The sequence below is a fragment of the Cydia pomonella genome, chromosome 9 (assembly GCF_033807575.1).
Source record: "Cydia pomonella isolate Wapato2018A chromosome 9, ilCydPomo1, whole genome shotgun sequence".
Lineage (NCBI taxonomy): Eukaryota > Metazoa > Arthropoda > Insecta > Lepidoptera > Tortricidae > Cydia > Cydia pomonella.
In genome coordinates this window covers 7853718-7876586 of record NC_084711.1, presented here as the reverse complement: position 1 = coordinate 7876586, position 22869 = coordinate 7853718, and the positions used below count along the sequence as shown (strand labels likewise).

General features: G+C 36.4%; 1 protein-coding gene and 1 non-coding gene across 6 annotated transcripts in view; both read left to right on the top strand.

The window, feature by feature from the left end:
* LOC133521255 (RNA-binding protein Musashi homolog Rbp6) overlaps nt 1-22869 on the top strand; it is a 669256-nt gene that overhangs the window by 359915 nt on the left and 286472 nt on the right. The gene's annotated exons all lie outside the window — the stretch shown is intronic.
* On the top strand, nt 7618-7689 carry Trnat-agu (transfer RNA threonine (anticodon AGU)). Its single transcript has one exon. It is a non-coding gene; the product is annotated as a tRNA-Thr (tRNA).

The window sequence follows — 22869 nt, the reverse complement described above, 5'->3', positions numbered from 1 at the left end:
ATCATAACAGATTTTAAATTTTGAATACCGCTTATTATTTCCACTTTTTTGTGATGAGGGAGGCAAACAAGCAGGCAAATTGGCTGATGGAAGTGATTACCATCGCCCATGGACACCAGCAAACCCTAGGTGGTTGTAGGTGTTGTTGTTGTAGTGTTTCAATAAGTATTTAAGTCATATCGTGACGCCGTGTATGTATGTATGTTTAAACCACTAAACCGATTTAGATAAAATTTTGTATGGATATAATTGAGGCGCATGGAAAAACATAAGATTTTTTATCAATTTTTATCATAATCCGTAAATGTGAAAGTGTGTCTGATAGATAGTTTAAGTCCCGGCGAAGGATATAGGATAGTTTTCTTCGCAGAAATCATCCCTGAAGAGGTTGAAAAGGAGGGTGGAAACTTGTATAGGGAGTTAATAACGATGTACATGAAATATGATGTGGAAATAGTTTGAGTTGTAGGAAAGGAGTTTTTATCTCCGAAATCATCCTGTAAGGGTGTAAAACGGAGGGTGGAAATTTGTAAAGAGAATCAATAATTTCTTTAAAATATACTGTTGTTATAAAACTAAGTTGTTATTAAACTTATCGTTACAAATAAACACTGTTTACACATGTTTGCCCAATTAGTCATCTCTTTCGGTATTGAAAAAGAGAGAAGCAGTTTGTATGGGGAATCACTGAAATACAGATTGGATAAAAAATAAGCTACTCAAATTACTTACATAATTCCACGCAACCGACGTTGTGGGCAAACGCTAGTATAGGTGTGGAAGTAATCATGTCTATTTGTTATCTCTTCAAGCTTAAATCGCTATACTGATTTAGATGAAATTTACTGAGTTAGTAGGATAGTTTGACGTCCCAAGAAGGACATAGGATAGTTTTTATTCATCATCATCATCATTCCACGCAGGTGAAGCCGCGGGCACAAGCTAGTATACATGTTTATATCGCGGTCATACCGGTATAATTCATTCGTGTGAGTTGTTTCGTTAGTAACGGCGCGACTCGAACAATGCTTAAATAAATAAATATTATAAGACATTATTACACAAATTGACTAAGTCCCACAGTAAGCTCAATAAGGCTTGTGTTGAGAGTACTTAGACAACGATATATATTTTTATATAACTAACTAACTATTGATCCAAAGATTTTTTATATGTTATTTATTATTATGTCTTTCCCATCACGGAACAATGGTGTTCCGGACCTTTGGGAGGCGTGCGCGGAGCCGAAGCCAACACGTAGAGGCCCTCTTGACACTTTAATGAAATGTAAGGGGTACACCTAGCGGATGTTGCCCTTGCCCGTGTCATGGGACGCACGCAGAGGCAGCACCCACCAGGGTGTAAGGACTATTTCAGGGTTGATGGAATCTAAAATGAACTGGGCTATTGGGTAAAAGGTAATAAAACGGTATTCAATTTTATTTCCGGCAGACGGTGACTCGCCCCCACAAGATGGGCCCCCACAAAAAGCGACATCTAGGATGGCTCAAGGGCAACACCGGTGTGAGCGGCTCAGGGGTGTCGAGAGGTGTACGCCGCTTTCTACCCAGTGGCTGCGAGCAGCCACTGTGCCAACTCGCGTCTTATGCAATTTTTCACTTCCACCCCTGGAGCTTATAGCTCTAACGACTCCACTCTGGGCGGCCGGTTAAGGCAAGCCAGAGGCAGAGAATCCTGTCCCACCCACCCTCCTTGCGGCTAACAGAACTCCCCAGGAGTACTCGGGTACGTGAGGTCGCTACTCCCCAACAGCTAGCCACAAGCTGCCCTGCGTTTGACTGATTGCACTGGTAAAACCAGCGGGCGATGGGGTCGTCACATCCCTACGCCTTATTATTATTATTTATAAATACTTGAATACATAGAAAACACCCATGACTCAGGAATAAATATCCTTGCTCATCCCACGAATAAATGTCCTTACCAGGATTTGAACCCGGGACCATCGGCTTCATAGGGTCACTACCCACTAGGCCAAACCAGTCGTCAAATGCTTATAATATCTAAGTTATCAGTTATCACACCGATTCGATACAGATCTGTCAGTGTCAAAAGTTACATTTCTTTAACCAAAAACATTACTTTCGACACCGACAGATCAGTATCGTATCGGTGTGAGATAACACTAACTACAACTTCTTGAAACTTAGTATTCTTATTCAGCACAATCAACAGCCGAAAAACTAGTATCCTTCACTTCACCTCCGCTCCGCTGTATGCGCTTTGATGGAATCTGTACATTTCTCATATAAAACTGCTTACTGCTGTTAAACTCTACTGCGAGCCAGAGCTGCTGTTCACTTGCAGTTGATACCTAAGTCGATTGGTACACAAAGTGTTAACACTTGCCTTGATATTGGAAAAACGTTGGAAAAACGTTGGCAAAGACGTAGTTTACAACGCGCTAGTCTCCGCTCGGTACGTGACACATTTCTGCTTCAATGATGTTTGAATGCTTAATAATAAGAACTTCTATTCGACGCAAAGACAAGACACTGCAATGTTGGTAATTTCTGTGTAGTTGTTAAACTACGTTCACAACAGTTATTCTTTTAGGTTTAGTTAGAAGGTTTTGAGTCCTTCAGTTACGAAACCCTACAGAGCAATGTTTTTAAGATATAGGAGGCAAACGAGCCGATAGATCACCTGATGGTAAGCGATTACCGCCGCCCATAGACACCCGCAACACCAGAGGGGTTGTAAGTGCATTGCCAGAATTTAAGATCGTTCTTTTCTTGAAGGTCGTATCGGTCCGGAAATACCGCAGATGACAGTTCAATCCACAGTTTAGCTGTGCAAGGCAGGAAGTTCCTGGAGAAACTAACAGTTGAGAACTGCCAACCATCTAAGTGGTGAGGATGGAAATGTTGTTGCGATGGGCGATGGCGAAAGGAAGCGGCAGGGACAATATTGCAAACACTTTAATTATGAACATTTATTAGGTATGAAATAGGAATATTTGTTTTAGATGTCAATGACATATGTACAGTCAGCATCAATAGTAGCGGATGAAACAACGCGCCAAAAGTATCTGATATTCCGGATAACTTTTCCAAATAAAGATAATTCTCTAAAATTTACTTTCAAGAGTATATAGGTGAACTAAGTGTATTTTTAGTTTACTTAATTGACCCGGGTGATCTGAGCTGGGTGAACAGAGTCAACTACAGAATCTTATACAGTCTAAATTGTTCTACATATAGAACCATCAACTTTTGTTAAGCTGTTACAGAATGGCAGATACTTTTGAAACCTTGTTTGATCCGCTACTTTTGATGCTGACTGTACCATCATTTTAATATCAATGTCAGGATAACTTTGGGGTACGCAGGGTATAATCTACCTTCACCCCTTTTTGTAAGGTTTAAATTCGGATTGGAGCTCGCAAACATGTCGCGTGTGGGCGATAACCTGTTGTGTAACCCGCCGCTGTAAAGGTTAGAAAAGGAAGTTGAATATACTCCGCTACAAAATAGTAACTCATTATCTCAAAATTGTTGTTTTTAATTTGAACAATAGTGCACGACCATTTTCAAGCAGAGGCTCCTAACAATGTTGTACAGGAACTTTTGGCTCGAGTGTTGCGTTATTATGAGTAACCCAATTTTTTAATTTAACAAGTCTCTTATTGCTTGGGGTAAAACTGCACTGTACGGACATTATTTAATATGATCTTTTAAAAAGCAAATAGTATACTGCCCGGCTACGCATAGCAATCAAATTTTATATGGGAAATCAATTAAAACGTTTATTGTCAGAAAATTCGACACGTAATATATATGAATGAGTTTCGCAAATCTAACAAAGGAGTTGTTACGCGTGGTGTTGCAAATGGAAGACTGATCTGATATTCTGATTGAGTTACGATTTTGACTGCCATAAATTAATCTATGAGTACCTATCAATAAACTAATACAACAGTCTAACAATCCTACATATACCATAAAATCATCCATATGATAGTACAGGTGACTTGATAATAAAAAATATTATTATTATTTAAACTTTATTTCACAATAAAAATAAGTACAAATGGCGGACTTAATGCCTTAAGGCATTCTCTACCAGTCAACCATAGGGCAAAACAGAAATTCTCGAATGTGGGTACAGTGAGAAAAATAATTCAAAAGAAATGACAACTATAAAAGTAATTTTCAAAAACTATTTACAATTTTGGACATTAATAACATTATTTACAATGTTACACAAATGATAATAGGTACTACATATATATAGACATATTGCTATATAAATACCAATATATATACATAAATATAACATATAATATCAATATACATACATATTATAAAAACTATGCATATGCGCGGAGGAGGACTAACTTACTTGTGCTGCACTCAGCAGGTGCTTGTGACGCATACGTTGTGATGATATAACCATTCTGCCTTTAAACCACTTTAATCGTATATGGTTACTTTCTCTAAGGGTTTATCAATAAATAACTAGTGGCTCTGTGAGCTATAGACCTTGCTAACCTCCATGATCCGCTCAGTGAAAACGTATTATTCACTAGTTAAAACTTAAGAAACTTAAACTTTTCAAAAGTGCCTTGGTGAAAACTACTCTTAACTCAAAGTGCCTTGGTCAAATCTAGTTTTTCTCAGTTAAAATTTAAGTCAGATCTAGTTTACGCACAGTACCTTGGTAAAATAAAACTAATTTAGACTCGGAAAAAGCGTTTTCACTAGTTTACATGGTATTCTGCAAGAAACGAAAGATAGGTGCGACGACGAGCGAAACGAAGAGGAGCACGTTAGGTTAACCGTGACCAAACAGCGTGGCGAAGCCGAGCGAGCGCCAGAACCGACTTTAATTAAGTATTTTGTGATGTAAACTTTAAAAAAGTCGAGTAAAAACTAGTTTTTACTGAAATATTTTGTTGAACAATTAGTCAAACGTCATTTTCACGAAGAAACTTTGCAAAAAATATTTTTTATGAAAAATCCCACATAAAATAGTATTAACCTAATCCTTACGGAAAACTAGTTTTAAGTAACTATTTAGTGTAAACGCGTTTTCACTAAGACGCTTCGGAAAACTAGTTAAAACTAGGGAAAAAGCGTTTTCATTAAAATGGGTTTTTATGCTAACTTATCTAGTTAATATAGTAGTGTATTCTTTTTATAGATGCCAATCAATGCAGAATCATAAATAAATTTGTTAATTTCTAAATTTAAATTACATTTTTACATAATTATCAAAAATAAGAAAATGTGTGTTAATTTACATAAATATCAAGAAAATTTTGATACGCGATAGTGTTCATAATTATACATGACTGAACATACCCATAAGTGGCATGTTGGTTTGATATGCCTATTAATGAAAAGAAAATCAATAACCTTTTCAAATATAAGGACAATACTTCTATCTAAATTGGTTGTATTGTGCTGTCGAATCGACTGCTTGCCTGAAGCAAGCACATATTTGCAGCTCCATTGTTTACCCCTTAAACCCATATATGTGTGAGCCAGTAAATATCCTGTCCTGTTTAAAGAAAAATATGTAAAACACGTACCGAGGCGGTCTTTGTTGTTCACAGACGTATTTGGGACGATGATTTCGTTTCGCGCCAATGAACACATTTTTCCGTTTTGGTGAAAAATCAAGAATGTAGGTAAGAGCATTAAAACCTTGTGCCTTTTTGTGTACCTTTATGGCGTGTGAAGAGGATATTTACGATAGAAATATTCGTTGATGTTTGCTGATAAAATGTTTTTCACATCTTTTACTCTAATGAGAATAAGCAGAGGAGGCGATAAATTGAAATTTATTTTCGCCGAGGAACGCGTACACATACATAAATATTTATTACTTATTAAAGTCGGTAGCAATTCATTAAAGAGGTTTTACGAGTTATTCAAATGAGATTTATTATTCTGAAACGCACACCGTCTTATTAAATTAATGTATGTTAATCGCGCTCAGGTAATTAGAGATGCCTAATTCAATTGCAGATCGGTAACGAACCGATCAGGCAACGTCAATAAACAATCCCAGAGCGCACTACAGAAGTTCATGGAAAGTTTTGTTATACTTAATAAAATGTCTGGTGTTTGTCGAACTTTTCCAGCGCACAAATTATAAGTAGGGAACACAAATATTAGTTGACGCAGGGCCCGGGGCGCGAGGGCTCGCTAGGCGACTGCGGGGCGGGGGGCGGTAATCAACCCGGACAGTAATTCGGGAGCCTTAAGGGTGTGATCGGTTGGCGCAGACAAGGGTACAACTAGCATCCTTGGAGAGAAGAAATACTTTAGTTCAACATTTCCGATGTGGTTTTGTTTTGTAGCTCTTCGAGATTAGGCAATTTCTCAATAAACATGCGACCGACCGGGGCAGCTGCTATTCCTTAGTTTGCGAGACGTCTCCGGAGAAATTAATGTAATGTGGAATATAAGTTGGGCAATCGTAATAAGATTGGATTCTATGTTTCTGTCTGTTTCATCCACTAGTTTATTTAAGAGCGCTATGTAACGCCGCGCAGAGTTAGCTCTGGCTTTAACGACAGCGTCTCGTATTATAGACGCTCTAGGTTTTAAACTTTATCTGTCTTATTCATAAAGTTGGCTCTTATGTTGACAAAGCGAAATAAACTTAGTAGCGTTACTTACTGTCTCACGTTATTTCATATTTATTTTACGGTGCATTAAAAGTAACATTGTGCAGAATTTTAAGAAAAAATATTTCTACAACCCAATTAAGCTTGCTTGGGATCTTTTGAACGCACAAAACAGAGGAATAAAGGCGGCCTACGCAACACTTGCTGGTTCTGAGTACACAGCCAACCACTGAAGGGTCCTCGAGGCTCTCTAGTCGGCAGACTTCGGATATCCTTGCACCTTAATTACACCCGGCCTCAGCACAAGTACGAGACGTATAGCCAGCCAAAGATAGGGAAAAATCTAATGTCGAAAATGAGCGCTTATTCACTTTTTTATTAATTGATATATTGGCGATATTTTCTATAAAAACTATAGTTTTTGTTAGTAATAGATACTGTTCATATTGACTACCTACTTTAAAAAAAAAATGCAGCGCAGGGTTAATGTTATATTCGGATTGAGACTACAAATATTCAATAGGTCCATTCTCTGAAAGCCAAATTATGCACGTCCGAGCCAAAATCTTCATGAAATATAATAATAATGAGGTCTTGATTTGTTTCAAAATAGTCTACATCCATACTTATACTTATTTTTTAATAGGAGCGAAAAACAGATCTCATAAAAAAAATTAAATGCTCCTAACACTTATAATAACTAAAAATTCAAAAAAAATCAAACGTAGGGGGCATGGCTGTGATTGATTGACAAAAAATTGTGACAAAATATTTTCAATCATTTTAATATCCGGAGAGGAAAATGAGGAGTACGTTAGTATGAAAAGGTGATTTTGCGCGGGTCTTCCACTTTCGTCTTGAACAACATTTATATAGTATGGGGCGGCGCATCGTTACTGGTAAATTTCCAATACGACTTTGAACTCAAGTATCCGTTATGGAAGTGTTACGTGTTAGCGTTACGGTAGGTATCCCTAAGGTGCAAACCATGGAAATATTCGCTGTCCTCGAGTGAAGTCTCGGTAGCTCAGTTGAAAGAGCTATGGACTAGTGATCCAGAGTTGCGAGTTCGAGTCTCGTCCGAGACAGTGAATTACACTTAATTTAGTTCTAAACTTTATGCTTTTTATGGCATCGTTTGCAGACTTTCTGCTTAATACAACATTAATTTACCTAATGCTTTTAAGACTTCTAAACTTACAATCAAAGCATTATAAAAGCATTTTAGGAATATTATTAAAATGCCTTTATTTATCCTTTAAATCTACTTTTGTGGCTATAACTGCGGCCAGTAATTTTACGTTATGAAATAAGTAATCAATAGCCATTGCGGGGCAGTTTTTAAGGCCGTATATATTGTACGATTAATCGCTTTGAGCAATTTGATGAAAATGATTAAATATAAATAAATAAAAATATTATAGGGACATTCTTACACAAATCTCACGGTAAGCCAAGAAGGCTTGTGTTGTAGGTACTCAGACAACGATATATATAATATACAAATACAAAGACTCAGGAACAAATATCTGTGCTCATCGCACAAATAAATGCCCTTACCGGGATTCGAACCCAGGACCATTGGCTTCATAGGCAGGGTCGCTACTCACTAGGCCAGACCGATCGTCAAGTAATAATATTTAATGTTATCTACAAAATTGACAATTCTAGCGGCATTGTATGAGGGCTGTCAGTCTTCCTTATTTACTAGATTCTTGTGCCTACTAAATACTTAATAATCACTGCCTGCTATAAGTATTGCCATTACGGTCAAACGTTCTGAAAAATTTAAGCTTCTCCGCTATGTTCGCTACGCTACTATGATCCTATTTTCCCGTACTGTGCTACACAGTGACCACATCTTGGAATACCGAGAATTTATTCAACATTTTATTTTTGTTGTAACAAATCAATTTTAGCAACCATATAAATTTTACACGAAAACGTAGAATAAATATGCGCATAATTCACCTATATTGATTATTTTACAGAATAATTTAAAAACTCCCCCGAGTTTTCCCGAGGGTCTACAGTATGGGGTTCTTCAAAAAAGGAGTGTACAGATTTTTAAAGGGTCGGCAACGCGCATGTAACACCTCTGGAGTTGCAGGCGTCCATAGGCTGCGGCGACTGCTTACCATCAGGCGGGCCGTATGCTTGTTTGCCATCGTCGTGGTATAAAAAAATTAAATAAAAAAAAACTTAATATAGGTATTTATCATATTCCCGCAGAATCAACTAAATGTTATATTTAAAAAAATGCATCAGATTGTGTTAGTATATAAAGTGTGCATTCCTGCACGGGAGTCCTGAGAACGGGAATATTCAAACCGTGCCGAGTGCGCGCTCAAGCTCGGCAAAGCCTGTCTTATCTGCCAACTTTCACATTATCTGCCAAACTCTTCCATAAATTTGAGACCCTGATCTTACTTTTATCGAGTCAAACTACTAAGCACGTATTTATTTGTTTCTATTTTCCAGCTGATTGGATCTAGCCTCTGCCGACCGACGCGGCCTCAGCCTACCTTCCAAACTTGCTCACCCCTGATTCAGAATCAGTTAATGTAAAAGTTTATTTTTATAAGTAAGATTACACGGGAGTTTGGATAGAAGTTTCTCGAAGCAGCTTTCTTTCGGAAATCTCGCAAAGTATGGAAGAAACGGTGCTCGAGACCGGGTTGCGGGATTAATGCTGAATATAAAATAATTTTGGGACTCTTCTCTGAAGATAGAGTTGTCCATAAATTGAGAGCGTTGTTTTACCTTTAGTTTGTAGTACAGCTGTGTGTGGAAGTTGTTTCTTTGTTGCGACTTGAAGGTTGTTCAGGATTTAAAATAAAGTACAGAAAAACCTTCGGTTAAATAAACAAAACTACTCGGTGTACTTACAATAAACATGGCACGAGTAATTATATTTATAAATGAAAAGCAACTAATTTGCGAATCGTTTTTGACTAGAAATTGATGAACATGGCATGATCAGAAATCTTTTATCTGTTAATAAGTAGGTATAAAAAATGAATGAATATCCCACGGACAATAGTATTCGTGTGAATTGGTGTTATATAGTCTATTAATAAAAGCATTTCCATAAATGGATAAACTGCACACAATTTGATGACATATTAAAAAAAATACAATATTAAATACAATATTTCTCCACCCTCAAATCAGCAAGCGAAAAATTATAGTTCAAAGAAAGTACCATATTTTCCTGTTACATATCGTGCATGACAGAATTAACTTGGCTGCAAGCATGCGTTCCTATAGCGTGAGCGATAAACTAAATGTCAAGTTTATGCTATGGCCAATGAATTCGTGAAGCATTAAGCTCTGTAACGTATGGAAGAAAAATAAGAATTTAAATTAATATTACATACATACCATTTGCCTTTCATGCCAACATTTGACTGACCAAACTGGCAGCTACCAAGCAAATGGAAACACTCTTAATTGCAAAACAAACAGTCATTAATAAATTAGGCTTACATAAACAATTACCCGGCTTAATACAGTTAAACCATTGTATCGCGTTATCGTTTGTACACGTCCAATAGTCGGAATTTATGTACGCTTCCCGATGGAGCTCATAAACATTGTAAAACTTCCGGCAGATGGCGGGCGAGCACCCGATTATGTTGTGCTGCGCCACAGGACCCTACAATGTATAACATGACCCTTGCTAAACACGAGCAGCTACCTACCTATCTACGTTCACAGACAAAAGCTCAACATTCGTTTGTTAAACCACCGCGGCGCGGGTACGGCGTAGATACATTAAAATTCATGGACGTATCATCGTCCGAACACACTTCCTGTGTTTTTTTTTCAATACGAAAATAATTTCACAAACAAAGTTTCAAACCAGGACGTAACAACGGTGATGCGAGAAATTAAATTTGTTCTCTTCCAATTTATCGCAAAAAGGGTGTAGGTAAAGCGGTTTGTCTGTAACGATTTTTGCATCGAAAAAGTGGAAAAGACTTAATTATTTTCACAAGCGGCAACCGCTTCGTCATAATATGCCATTAACGCTTGAGCGACGCGGTCTCTAATTCACGTTTAAAAGCCTGCACTTGAGTCTAAGTCAGCAGTAATTTCGTCTTAGCCAGCAATACTCTGCAAAAATCTAATTTATCAAAGAGTATACGATGCGGCTACCGGAATTGTTGGATTAAATGACATTCTTAATATGCCTTCTAGAAAAGGACATTTTTTTTATAATATTCAAAAGTTAATAATAAGAAGATGATTGCCAATAATTCTGAAAAATAATGAGAAAGCTTATAGAAACAATGCTTGATTCGTTGCTTCAAGAATCTATGAAATATATATTTGTCCCAGTTTCTTAATATTTTGTAGTTTTTCATATTTTTGCTTTGATCATTTAGTTACCGCTAATAACAAACAAACAACCACTGCCATGAACTTTCTGCCACTAGATATATCCTTTGTACAACTGATAAAAAAAAATTCAATATCTTATAACATTTTGCAGTCACAAGTGTATTTATTGGAGAACAAAACCTATTACTAAAGGGGTTTATTTTCATTCGTTTTTGCGTATCAGCGTATTGCGTGCTTAGAAAATGGGTTTTACTAGAGATTACAGATATGGGGTCTGGCTAATATATGTATTGTAGGCGATTTGTTTCTCGCTGTCAGAGGCACGCAGGGCGCGGGCCGCGTCAAGGCTCCTCACGCACCGCTGCACCGGCCGTTCCGTAATCAGCTGCTGATGGTAGAAGTGATAGGCGATTTATCATAGCTCTAATGATGATCTAATGAAGGTTAAAGCAGACAACAGTGTATTAAAAAAAATCGTTTTAGCGGTGCGTGCCTCTTAATATAGACACGCCTTGTTGTTTATATTAATGTGAGCGGAGGTCAAATGATTTTATACACACCATAAACTTTGTAATGTTAAAATAGGTAAACAAATTGATGTGTTATCTACTATGAACTAAATATGAGAATGTACTCTAAGATATACATACACCTCCTATAATGAGATATTTTAAAAATAATACACGGAAGACAGCGCCAAAATATAATTGAATTTGTTTTATTAAGAGTATTCCCGTAAAATTTATTTCATGACATGACCATAATTAATACCTATCCTATTAGCACACGCTGACCTAAGAATAGTTTCATGTAATGAAATGTTAATACAATCAACATAGTTCCGTTTATATTGTAATTATAAATATAAACGCTGCACGTCACGTACCTAGTTTCATATATCTGTCACGGGTACTATTATAAGGTTAATTAAACTCAAGTTTACACTGGTATAACTACTATTACCCTCGACTTTTGGGTAACTTTCGAAAATTTTAAGAACTTTTATCTATATTAGGCGTTTACCCGTACACAATCTAGGTCCACCTAATACTGACTGGGTAATGCTACACGTAGATATATAAAGTTAAACGCTGAATACAAATTAAAGTTGATTTAAAAATCGGTCTGTATCCAAAAAGCTTGGGTAATACTAGGTATACCCAGGTAAACTTAACTTTAGTTAACCGTATTGCTTGTAACATTTAAGTCAACTTAAAAAAAGCCCGAAAATTAACTCAACTTTAATTTGTATTCGGCGTTTACCCGTATATACTCGTACATCTAGGTCTATCTAATACTGAGAGGGTAATGTTAGAAGTGATGCTGCAACACCTAACATTACCCAGTCAGTGTTGGGTAGCCCTAGATGTGCACGAGTAAACAACGAATATAGATTAATGTTATTTACATTTTCGGACTTTAACCGAAAGGCTAAAAGGGTAATTACTAGTTATATCATGATAGACATGAGATTAATTAACCTTCTAACATTACCCGTAACATATCCATAGCCAACAAACAATAAAACAATGATTGTAAAAACGAGTGCATAATTCAGATCATGAAACGCTAAAGCACAGCAATAACGGTAAACTTAATTTAATATAACAACAGTTAAAATTACAATGAACATTAACAATAGAACTATACCTGCGAACATCACTTAAACCGCAGCTTAAACTAAACTTAATGGGTTAAGTAGGTGGAGAAAGTTGTAAGCACTTCGCCTTTGAAATATATTTTGGGGCTTCACTGAACCGATGTAAAGAAAGATACGTCTCATGTATGTATATGACGTAATGAACTACTAAAGGTACTTAAGCTTATCATACACTTCACACCAACTAGACGGGTAAGTTTTATTAGTTTGAGTTTACTATTAACTTTTTGATATGAAAATTTGGGCACGAAAGTAGATAATTGATTTGTTAATTTAAAAAAAGGCACTTTACAATAACCCGCCCAAAGTAATATACTGGCCTATTTACGTGCCCATTTAACTTTGACAACATGCAAATAAAAATTATGCCATTTTTAGTAGGCCACAGTAATTTACTACACGTATTTAAATTTGAAAAAGTTTCATCATATGAGACATGTACCTGCACTTAACACAGTTTTTGTCTTATCCTTTAAAAATATTATTTCAGTGAAATAAAACATATTTTGTTCGATAAACAATAATATATTTTTTAAATTGTCCAAAACAAACATTTTATGGCCATAATATCTACGCCAAAAAACCAATGAGGCCATTTATGTGACTCCAGTAAAAAACCTACCCACTCTACGGCAGTTAAAACTGCTTCACACTTATACGAAAGCCTTTAACGTCCGGAACTTAACGTGTTTATCATTTTCGACCCTTGAAGTAATGGCTGCCCGACATTACGTGCCATTACAGGTGTGAAGAGGAGTTAAATTGTAATAAAACCGTGACAGGGAATTATGTTCTCGTACGTAAGTGCGACTAAGTACATATCGCTACGTCGTAAACTCGAATTATGCCTTTAATCACGCCCGGTTGGCATTCGAGTTTGCAAGTCGTGAATACGGGATTACATAAGTGCAATTTATGACTTCATTGCAATTAAAATATTTACATGAAACCATTTTTTTTTCAGGTAAGTCGGTATGCGGATGTAATGATGTCTCGTTTGACGCGGTATGTAAGGTATGGATGATAGTGATGATAGGTAGGTACGCTTGATTGTTGTTGTTGTTTTCTAAGATTTTTACAATCCAAAAAATATGTTATACAAGTCAAAATGCAGAAAAAATAATAGACCTGTCAAAAATCTTTTAACTGGATCATTGTGTAGGTGGCTATATAAATTTGAATCAATTTTAATTATAGGAACTATAATAACATAAAAACCTCCATAGTGATGTCACCGTGCGCACTGGCCGGTGGTAGAAAAAATAAGCCTTCCCGCGCGTCTTGTTTTTTTTCTCTCTCTCTCTCTAATTTTCTTCCTGAATGGCAAATCTGAACATAAGCTTTGATTGTATTTATTTAATGTTATTCGGTTCTCATGATTTATTTGTGATAAAAGTTAATAATTCATATGTAGGCTTCTGTTTTTGTTTAAGTCTAATATATAATATATAAATATATTCCCAGTCCACTATAACTTGGACCTTTTTAAATCGAGAGTGAATAGACATCTTTTAGGTAAGCAGGTTCCATCCTAGACTACATCGGCACTTTCCATCAGGTGAGATTATGGTCAAATGCTTACCTTTTCGGAATAAAAAAAAAATCCAAGTCTTATTTGTACGTCACTGGTTTTTTTTTTTCAAAATGAGGCTTGGAATAGGTTTTGAACAAAAATTTAATCACGCAGGATTCTTGCAGCCCTTACTTCTGCTCTTAGTCTTGAGAAAACATTATTGCCACTGCTTATTTACGTGATTTTATTGCTGCAGAAGTTTTTTCTCTGTGGGTGCCTTGATGAGACATACAACATCCGAATCCTCATTCGTTCGGTTCCGAGTTACCTCAACACCTACGGACGTTTAAGGCCAGTGACTATCTTTTACTTACATATAGCTCACGTACTGATGGATCTTAGATTTATTTATTGTATATAATTACATTGTTTTTCCCTTAATAACCTGGTTGGCCGGCTACAGTCAGTAGTAGTAGTATATTACTTATATTGTAAAATCAAAGAAACATATTTATTGTAGGAAAAACACTGCCGTTTATACCATTTGAAGGCTCGATTAATAAGATGGTTACATTATAACAAATGCGCGCCCGGCTTGACAAAGTCTTTACTCGTAAGAATTATACCATTCGTCCCTAAAATGGATTCCAAAGGAGGGAAGCAATTTCATTTGTGAAAACCTGCTCCTGCTTATAATCCGTCCGAGGTAATAACATTTCATATTCGTAATAGAATCACTCTGCGTCGCAAGGAAAGTTTATAGTCTCATTTTCATTGTGAGCGTTTAGTACGAATAAACTTGTAGAATATTTGATGCACGGGCTGAGCGGCCAATCTCCGGCGCTCCTTAACTGACTAATCAACGCAACTGAATGTCAAATTTACCTCTCTCCATTATTTTATTTCGTGACTTTTGATTTTTGGATATATTTTTTGCTGCTCGATGTGAAATACAAGTTCTACCGGACACAGCTTTCTATCGTTGATTCATAGAAAGTATTTTCGAAAATCTTTGTCCTACGGGGACATTTGTAGGGTCTTTGTAATGTGGTCATTTCACAGGATAAATAAACTATATATTTATAAATTAGTGTTTAAGAATTCGTACCCACTTGCATACGTAATAGACAAGCCGTTGAAATTATGATATAATAATAATAATTATTTTAAGAAGTATGGGGTCTCCAATACATGAGTGTAACTTTCTCGGAACGATAAATACATACCTAAACGTGAAACTTGGTGACTAGGCAAATTATACTGTTTAATTAAAAGTCTAAAATCTAGTCAAGAGTAAGTTGGTCTCGGGAAAAATTCCAATCCTTACAAACAATTGCGTGATGGTCATAACTCCGGTGACTAGGACACAGCAGTGAGGTATATTGGTACTATACTGTAAATAGGAATAGTGAATAACTAAATTAACCTAATAAGACGGGGACATACATCACTCGCGCTCAATTTGCTCAGAATGAGAGACGGGAGTTCCAAGGAAATCGTTAATTAAAACCAGGGCATCACTTGTAGTAAGGTTTTCCGTCATAAAACTTCACAAGTACGAACGTGTTAAATCAACCCAACTACGGGCACTGCGTTGCATTAGCCATTTCCAACCTTATTCTTTGCTTAATGTGGTAGGTATTTATATTCTTATCATGTCTTGCACGTTTGGAAGACCAAATGGTGCTTTTTAACCATTGTGACTTTGAATAGTTATACAAGTGTTTTTTTTTATCATTATTTTATTTTTATGATTAACGGACCAAATTGACTCGCATAGTGTTTCGGTTCAGACAGTATCAGTATTGGAATATAAAAAATAATAATATCATTAAAAGCTTACTGAGAGTGTCTGGGCCGTGTTTATGTAATTTAATGATTATTTGTTGTCTTGTTACAGCGCCTTACTTAACGTTTATGATATAATAACATTTAAGCGCGAATTGAAATAACTTTGAGGTAAAAGGTGTTCTAAATTGGTAGTTACGTAAATTTACGCACGAATTTTGCGAAGATTTTTCACTAGACTTCTTTTTATGAAAAACGTGTCTTAAAAATAAGGGAGCCACTCACGTAAAACCCAATAAACTGTAGAGCTTTACGGCAGCAAATCCACATTTTTATCATTTTATATTCGCATGGGCGCGAAGCAACGTTCTAATTTGTCGTGTTATCGAATTCATCGGCGAGGGGAGCGTGCGTACTGCGTAGTGGCTGCGAGAGGTGAGTCGGCGCCGAGCGAGTTCTCGGCACGACAAGATTTATGTAAGGACTTTTGTGTTTGTAGTTAAGCAGGGGCGCGGCGGGGACGCGGGGCAAGGCTCATCTACATTCGCTTTTACTCGCGCCAGATATCTAACAAAGTATAGAGAGCCCTCCTTTTGTCTATCCTCTCGCATCCGGTACAGTTTTCTTCAACGAAAAGTAAGAAAAAAACGACTCGTTTGAAAATTCCACGCGTACGTAGCGGCACGTAGAAGTTACTTTTTCTTTTTTTGCAATTTCTCGCCATAGACACATCATCTGGCGTGGATGAGTTTTTGTTGGTACGTAGGAAGTCCCTTTGTCTTCGGTATGAAAGTCGGAACTGCTGTAAGGAATATCCAGCGCTCGGCAGTACCGTGTATATCTATTGTTATGAGAAAAATCTAAACTTTTGTGCTCGTCTGCGTCTGCGAGAGCAACACGTGGCAACGGCGTTAAGTAATGAAACCTGCTTGACTAATTAAAAACTCGTTCCGACATAACCTCCACGCTCAACTAAAACAGCTTATCTCGTTACATATTTTAGCGGTGTAATTAACTTTTGTTATTTTATATTAATCTCAGTTTAACAGAAGGTAGGGTCACACATAAAATGTTATGAATTACGGAGTATCTCGATAGTCAAATATATATGGCGCTGGAATGGGAGTTAACGTAGATTACAACTATTTGGTTAACCCTTAGCGCAGAGTAACTATGCTTCAGAGTAATTTCAATATAACCGTAACGTTTATTTAACTAGGTTGAGAAATGTGAACTGTTGTACAAATGGTTTTGTAAATCTATTTCTCAAATAATACACAATAAATTGGAGTAACTTTGTAAGCTTGAGTCACATTCTAGATCTAATACAGCGTAGAAAATTATAACAATAACTTCTATTAATAAAGTCGCACGAAGTTAACTATGCATGGCATGCGCAATGATAAATGTCACCATTACTCGTAATGTCTAATTTCTATATCCATATGCCGTTTATAATGACATTCTCTCACTTTATTTTAGGTCATATTCAAGTCAAGTTAGCTTAGCGGAACTCTTCAGCCATAAATGTATTGTATCACAAAATTAATTAAACCTACACAAGTTTTGTCTCTTTAAAATATAAGACTGCTCAAGTTCAAAGCCTCATACTTTTGTCAACTGTCAATACCAGCAACGAGTCGGAGCAATCGACAATTGGTACTAGTGCAACCACGCACTCCAACCATTATCTGAGCTTGAGTAGTTTCCTACTACCATACCACCACCATAGCGCCAACACTTATTTGAATATGTCTAAGAGGCTATATTTTAATTTTTTTGTTTCATTTTAATGTTACTTTGTTATCAGTCAACACTAGGGCGAACAAGTACAAGCAAAATCCACGTACGAATGATAACAAAACTACATTATTTAGATATACCACATCATTTTCACATCAAAATGTTATTTTGAATTGGTCTACAGGAGCGTACCGTGGTAACCGCGCGTCGAAGTCTGACCCTGAGTAAAGATATGGTTCATCTTACGTTAAATACACGACTTATAATACTAACAATATTTAAGCCGAAATATCTGACATAATTATTGAAGTTTAATGGCACCAAAGCGATCTATTATACTCGTTACGCATAATATTAATTTTTAAACTATGTTGAAATTGGACATATGTAGGAAGACTTCTTTGGACACCAAATATCTGACAGAAAAAATGCAACTTCCCGTGATATAAAATGAGAAGCAAAAATTGCAGGTACTTATACTTATGCAAACCTTTTCATCTATTCATTATCCGAATGTAACGGGTATGGGCCTAATACTGGGATTGATTACTCGCAATGCTTCTCGCTCGCACGAATACCAGTATATTATAGGTGCGAGCATGATTCACTCGTAAATGATGAGAAAATGTATTAGGTCAATACAAATAAGTGTGGCATATCCATTTGCTAGATAACTAACTACTTGAATTTAATGGTAAATGTATGGACATGCAATAAACACTAATCAATGTGTAATCAGGCCCAATATGATGGCCAGCCACACATCAACTTGACCTTTTCAATTAGTCAGTTAAAGATAAGATAAAGATAATTCATTTTTCAAGTAGGCATATTATAATGCGCTTATGAACATCAAATAAAGCTACGCCGGTTCTAACCCTACACCTCTGACCCGATAAGATTAAAATCACTCCTAAATTGTAGGCGGGTACCCCAATATGAGACCGGCAAGAAACTTGGCGGGACACATCTTTTCAAAACATAACATCTTGTAACTAACATACATTAAATAAAAAAATAAAATTAAAATCCGGGTTCAGAAGAGAGACCTCTCCAGCTACAATATTGGACACCAATAAGGTAAAATAATCATTAAACTAAACTATTAATTATTAGACTAACAAGCTGGCCGTAAAACAAGCCGATGGCCACTTAACGGAATAAATGCCGCCGCACCGACTTCGCCTTAACCTCTTTGTCTTCCGGGATCTCGGCAGGACAATGTAGCAGTCTTCATGTTATTGCCTCAATTAATCATAACTTTGTGTTAGTGAAATTTCTCTAGTGGGTAGACCATTGGTGCATGAGTTCAGGAAGGCATGAAATTGGATCGCGAAACCTTAGTTCGCCATTCTTCGAACTGGGGCAATGCTGAATTTTCGAAATTTAAGAATGGCTGTGATATTCGATTAAAATTAGGGTAATTTACTCTTTTATGAACAGAAATTGACGAAGATTACTGTAGTTGTACCTTTTGGTAGTGTGATCATTGCTAAATGCTCAAGCCGGTCCGATTCGAATTTTAAGATACGTCAAACATTTGCTAAAGTTCATTCATTATTATTTTTTATTATGGCTTCAGTTTAGTGGGACTAGTTCGCCAGTATCAAGGTATTAGGAGTTTTAAATACGACTACAATTCTAGGTACGCTTAGTACAAGATAGTGTACGGTGATTTTATTAGCTCTTGTAAAGCGATAGCTGGACTTTACAAATAGCATGTGGACTACCGGCCGTTGACTCCCAAATGGTGGCTAAACGCGTTTCAAGATTGATTCTCCATTCACTGCACAGTACCACATTAGTAAAAAATATTAATGGCCATAAACAAATGAATTACCAGCTTTGACTTGGGTTTGTTTCATTTGCGATGATAAATCTTAATAATGTAAAGTTTAAAGTATATTACTCTGTTATAGTGTAATGTTTAGATAGTTATTTTATTTGTTAATATAGTGTTAAATTAATTTATAACATTTGCGCTTACTTGTAAAGCATGCTGTGTACACTTGTTTTGGATCTCGTGCTAGATTCCAAGCCATGATATGAAATTGTATGTTTCATGATATTGTACGATTTCTGTTAAGTGTACCCAGTAAAGTAAAAAAAAAAATTATCACGAGGCGACAATAACTATCAATAACTATCCAGATGGCGCTCGAATCGGAAGACTCCATTGGCTAAAGGCACGATGTGGATTAGATATGTCAGTATCAAAACTGACGTTTCTTTAAACAAAAACGTCACTTTTGACACTGTCATATCCAATCCATATCGTATCTTTAGAAAGTTCTTGACGAACTTACAGCTCGAATTGGGCCATGTGTCACTAAAGTATACATATAAAAATGTTCAGTAGCTTTGTCATTCGTTTTTTTGTTTTTCTTTCACATCGTTTAGGATATAAATGTTATAATTGAGACGTCAGTCGCGATTACAGGAAACGTTATTTTGATTTCATCACCGAGTACTTAAGTTTTTTGTTTTCATTGTTTCAATTATATATTTTTTAAATTAATCCACTTAATGGTTGTACAGGGCAGGAGAAAACCCATAAACCCAAAAATGCACCTTGAGAATAACTGCGAAATGCTAGCGAGGAGTTACTAAAGCCTGCTGCTGACGTAATACGACTATAGAATTATGATAATAGTTTTAAAGAGTTTAAGTGTACCAAATTTTCTGTACACGGTGTCCTAAATGGCGCTACGTGCGCTCGTAGACCGGTGCTACGGTGCTACGCTCTACGCCGTAGACGCTTCTTATTTATGCCTTGTAATAATTTAGCATAGTTTTTGTTAGCGTATTTATCACTTGTGAGTTAATTTATGGTCAATTTCACAGTTGCGAAGCACCTTTAAGCTCGTTCAACGAATTTAAAGCACTTTTATTTTCTGGATACATGGATACTTAAGATAATTAACCATTGTCATGAAACCCCATACTTACATACGCCTTTATAAACATCATTTCACAGTGCTTTAATACAGTTTTAATACAACCGGTGATAAAATAAAAATAATTTTGCAAACGATAGACAAACCAGTTTCTTTACACGCACTCTTCGCCGACATTCTCGCGCATACAGAACAGATATCTGCCGTATGGTGATTTGATATTTAGACCAAATAAACTAACTAAAATAAATAAAATAAATTTTTAAATGTATAAATAAACTAAATAAAATAACTTTTCAAATGTATTGTCATTTTTAAACAAAAATTATGATGTGCCCTTCTCCGCGGTTTTCATCGATTGTTAACAAGTCTTGAGTCGTGATTCCTACATAAGATAGAATGATTAGACAAACGGCCATCAGTTCTTGAATATTTTATCTTCATTCTGGTCAGCCGGAATTTGAAAAAAAAATAATAAAACTTATTTTTTTGTCTAAACAAACACTTTTTATGATACTCAATTTTTGTGGAGGATCTTACATATACATACGCAACCTACATATTTGGCTTCGCCTTTGACGTCTTAATTTTAAACAAATTTATCCAAAAGTTAAGGCCGGAAAAACGGTTTTCTAGCTACACAAAACATTTGAAAAACAAAAGGATTCATATCGAAGGTCATAGGCGCCAGGGAGCCCCTTAATAGGATTGCCAGTCTATTGTTACGACCTCAATTCGCTCAGCCGTTAATCTCATACTTATATCAGTATTTTCTAAATGTAGCAAGTAAGCCGTGAACTTCAGTTGTACCTAGCAGCTCTAACATATTCTAGACCTAATGATAATAAGAACTCGGCCTTGAGTACTAAGCCCCAACCATAATACACATATTAAATGTCCGGTGAATTCTCCTGTGCTAGGCAGTACTGCGCAATTAATTGGGATTAGTCTGTTAGGTCGTGCGTTCCATTTCCCACTTATTTTTCACGTTACGAAAAGTCCAGTGGCGAGGGCAGCGAGGGCAGCGCGGGCGCCGCCGGATTATTGAATTAAAGTTGATAAGTGTATTAGCCAGTGTTGTTGCTCCATTCTCTTGATTAATGGCCGACCGTTGCTTTTTCTCTCTCATTCACGAATGATAATGAGCAGTGACCGCGCCTGAACAATCATTAAGTGTAAATAATTGCGCTGTGGAACTACACGCTTAAAAAAAACCGTTGTCCGATCACCTCACGACCCGAATTTAAAACGACAAATGTTTATATAAAATTAACATTGTTTATTTCCAAACCAGATTATGTTAATTAATCAACAGCTGTTTCAACGGCGGGATGGTAATCGAATACGCCTGCTAGTGTTGATTCGCCTAATCAGTTTGTTTTGTAAGTCACAGTGTGACATTCGAGCGATTTTAACGTAATAATTCAAAGTTGTTGTTTACATAAAATAAAAATAAAATAACGCATTCTTGCAAAGATTGACCACCACAGTAAGCTCAGAAAATCTTGTGTTGTGAGTTCTTAGACAAAGATATATATAATATATAAATACATAGAACACACCCATGACGCAAAAAAAAAAAGTGTATTAATCACTCAACTAAATTACCTTACCGGGATTGCCGACTAGGCCAGACAGGTCGTCGAACATGTAAAATAAAACGGCGGTGGTGTATGACATATGTGGGGTACTAGGAGCTCATACAGCATAGAAGGTGAAATAAAGTGGTTCATATAGCCGACCAGTCGCGGCTCGGCGCACCGCGCTGTCTGCTATTTAATTCCCTTTTGTTTAATACAATCTACGGGGAGCACCGCTAGGGTTACGTTATGATGACATTTGGATTTGCTGTGTGTAATATAGTGAGCGCGGGGGAATGAAATCCGGAAATATGAGTGCATCGCCGCCAACCGTGAAAGTGCTTTTATCAAACAAGGTCGTTTTTGTGTCTAGAGGTTAATGCGATCAGATGAATACCGTTCTGTGAAAATGAAGATTGTGATATTGTTGCAAATGAAATGCGCTATTTTAATAAGAATTTTCTTGGAAACGTGTAATATTTTATTTGTGGTTTTAGATTTTTTTAATAAAAAAATTGTTGAAAATTTTAAAAAGGTAAGTTATTTTGTTCCTGATGTGGCCTTCTTGTTACGAGTAATAATAAATAAGTTTTTGGCAAAATATTAAATTTTGGTACAAGCTTTTATTGCTGACTGTATTTTTCTTTCTACGGGCAACTAATACTCATCGAGACAATTCTAACAACCCCAAACACAATAAGTTTGCGTTGTTTTACCACAGAGTTATCATGGCCACCTCC